This window comes from Chelonoidis abingdonii, chromosome 5 (assembly GCF_003597395.2).
Source record: "Chelonoidis abingdonii isolate Lonesome George chromosome 5, CheloAbing_2.0, whole genome shotgun sequence".
In the NCBI taxonomy this organism is placed as follows: domain Eukaryota; kingdom Metazoa; phylum Chordata; order Testudines; family Testudinidae; genus Chelonoidis; species Chelonoidis abingdonii.
This window is the reverse complement of record NC_133773.1, coordinates 55560824-55564631: the sequence shown is the minus strand read 5'-3', so window position 1 is coordinate 55564631 and position 3808 is coordinate 55560824.

Below are 3808 nucleotides of genomic sequence, written 5' to 3'. Positions count from 1 at the left end.
CTTTTCTTAGAAGCTTAAAATTAGCATTGTTGAACTAAAGCCTTTTCCATGACAGTATATTTCCAGGGATATCCTGGAACTTTCAATTCTTTATTTTGATTATCTATTTCATGTCATGAATATAATTTACTGATAAAGTGAAACATCATGCAGATAACACACACAAGGTAGGAATTTTCAGAAATATCTACCTAAAGGGACATTGTCAAGAATAATCTCAGATACATATTTAAAAATGAAAATGCAATTCTTGGCTTTAAACTACTTTGCAGTATCACTTTTTAATTTTTAGGCACCAAGAAGAAAGTGCTAGCTACTGTTGTTAAACTAGGGTGGAGGGGATAGGAGCTAATTTTTCAGTAAACTTGTTTTCACTTGAGCGGGGACATAGCCAGCGCCAAAAGAGTCTCTGGTATATTGTAAACGAGTGGGGATGCAGGAAGGCTGTCCCTGTGTCTATGGGGGTATCCCCCCTTTTCCTCTGTGACACTTCTTTATTTGACAGCAGTTCTGTTGTCAGGTTCTTTGAATTCTTTGTTTGAATTACAGGAGTTCTAAGGGACTGTAACCCTTTATATTTTTATATAGACCTTGATAAGAAAACAATGGCATGACTTTAAAACTGTTATCACACAAAAAGGGTGAGTCCAGGCTCCATTGAAATCAATGGCAAAAGTCTCATTGACTTCAGTAGAGTTCAGGAGTTCATCCGAAGAATATGCTGTGTTATAAGATGCTAAGGTAAACAACATTGTGCCTAATATAGTGTTGCTTAGCCACTTCTGTTTTCAACAGTTATTTCTTACTTGTAAAATATAAAGTATTTTGTTGTCCACACATGGAATGCTTTCTGTGTGGAATATATTTCAACATGAATATAATAATCCTGCCACTTGCACCACACTATGGAGTTAATGAAATGTGAGGATTTTCCACAATAAATCCTTATTTTCAGGAGGTTTCAATTCAACTAAATATTATCTCTGGACTGAAACTTGGCATTAAAGATCTAAGGCTGAGTAGTAAAATACTACTTACCTTTGGGGGAAAAATTGCTTGGCAATTTGAAATATGAGAGCAAAGAAACTAGAAATTATTATTATATTAATACAATTCTACTCAATTTTTTTTTTTTTTTTTTGCCCCTAGTGTGAATTGTTCACTTTTTGGTATTGAAAAAGAGAACCCATTACTTTTTCTGTTTTGAAAATAGTTTACAGTATGTGTATAATTTGTTTTTTGTTTTTTTGGTATGTGAATTTTTTGCATGTATATATTGACACAGTAGATAGAATATATAGTCTATCAAGTGTTTGATCTGCACACTAAAATGTCTTCATATTTGCATTGACGTGAAACCTTTGTAGGCTGTCATGATAATTGCACCCAGGCTTACCTGACCAGCTACAGTTGTTACGGTTAATGATTTTAGAATTGCAAAATCCTTGGTACAAGTTAATTGTAATCTTTCTGAAATGTAGCTTGGAAGTTCGAGGCCTCAAAATTGGTTTATATCCGGCCAGACTACATTGAATAACATCCCCCTTCCCCATCCTTCAAACATACACATCCGTTTCATGGTGTCCATTTTAGGTCATGCATATTCAATGATACAGTATGCCTTAAGTGCTTAGCATACAGCAATTCTGACTGCCAGGGTTAAGGGGTGAATATAAGTAGGGTGGTTCCAATCCCAAAAGATGCATTTCCTTTGAAAACAGATGTTTTCTTTCTGGCTGGTGGCAGAACGCTTGTATACAAAATCACTGTTCCTGTTTATGTTCAAAATAAGTATATTTTAATAGGTTTGCATTTTAGTTATAAAACTTGTTGCATTTGTTTTTATGGCAACCTTTTCTCAAGCAGGCTAGCTTGGATATCCAAGCTGCCTTAATGATGATTTCTGTACCTCTATAGACCCGTTGTTATAATGTTAATTGTGTTTTCCCTAACTGTATTGTCCACTTGTAACAATTTGTCCATTGTTTTAGCAGTGTTACCAGTACTTGCCTAAATTAAATGACTTAACCTCTTTCATCTCTTTTCTACATGTGACTCTAAAATAGTCAGATTTTTAAACACCTAGATACTTTATTCTTCACTAATTCTAATGGAATGAGTGGCACTTGCTATTACCTGCATTTCCTTGGGAGCTTAAAAGATTTTTCTTCCCTCTTCTTAAAGTGCGATCACTAAACAATTTACAATTTTGTCAGGCGGGATAGCAACAGACTTGTGCATAGTCATGAGGTTGGAAGTTCCCATACAATCTGTTGTCTCCTCATGGAGGAGCTGTGCCGTCCTAAATTACCTCCACATCTTGATAAGTAATATTCTGGCAAGAATGGATGAGAGGCTGAGTGTAAAGTACAGTTTTAATGGACATATTCACCCTAGTGAATCCCACCAGTCCCTATGGCCTGGTCTACATTACGCGTTTAAACCGAATTTAGCAGCGTTAAACCGATTTAATCCTGCACCCATCCACACAACGAGGCCCTTTATATCGATATAAAGGGCTCCTTAAACCTATTTCTGTACTCCTCCCTGATGAGAAGAGTAGCACTGAAATCGGTATTGCCATGTCGGATTAGGGTTAGTGTGGCCGCAAATTGACGGTATTGGTCTCTGAGCGGTATCCCACAGTGCACCCTTGTGACCGCTCTGGAAAGCAATCTGAACTCAGATGCACTGGCCATGTAGACAGGAAAAGCCCCGCGAACTTTTGAGTTTCATTTCCTGTTTGCCCAGCGTGGAGCTCTGATCAGCAGAGGTGGTGATGCAGTCCCAAATCCAAAAAGAGCTCCAGGATGGACCGTACGGGAGATACTGGATCTGATCGCTGTATGGGGAGACAAATCTGTTCTATCAGAGCTCCGTTACAGAAGATGAAATGTGCTGAGCGTAGAATCACACATGAAAAAGATGTTCATTTAATTTGATGAGTCGCATAGTTTTCCAGTACATAGACTGCTTTGGAACTGCTGTGTGCATGGACTTAGTGGTTCAATGAATGGGAAGCACAGGGTTGTGATTCAAGAGGTGTATGATGGTCGTGGTTGTGACGAAATATAGATGTATATGTTGTGTGTATGATTCCATAGTATATCCTGCCATTATCTCTACATCCTTTAATATCTGCATCCTAAAGTGTCTTAATATTTCTAAATGCAGGTTTCAGAGGAAGATCAGACTTTACCGTGAAGGCTGCATCTAAACCAAATTGTGGCTGTGGTACTGAGAAGCAAACTCAGAAGTTTGCAGAGTAAATCTATCAGCTCGAAGTTGATCATGGAAATTAAAGGAGAGAAGTCGAGGAGGCACAGCATTTCTTCCTGCAAACAGGCAGACAATTCTTAGAGAGCTCAGTTTACAGGTAGCGTTGTGATACAGCATGGCCAGAGGCAGCATAAGAGTGTTAGCAGGGGCTTATTCCCTGCCAGGGAGAAGGTTGCTTTAGATAACTAGACAGCTGTGGCAATTAGTACACGACTCCGTTAGAGCACGATCTCAGTCATGGATTAAACTGCTTCAGTCAGCAGGGTGTGGTAGTGAAGGAGAAAGGTTGGATTGAGCAGAGTGCAGATAGAAGAGAAGGTTTGTCCGAGAGAAATGAAGGTTGGAGGGTGCTGCTGGTGGATTGGAGAGCCACAAATAGGTAAGGGGCACCAGGCTGTATAGAGAAGAGGCGAGAAGCCCTTTCACAAGCTGACGGGTATGAGAGGGAAGTAACAGGCGGAAAAAGCTAGTCAAGTGGTTCACCACCCAGGGCTGGGTTGGACTGGAGTAGCAGGGCGGGCCCAGGTCT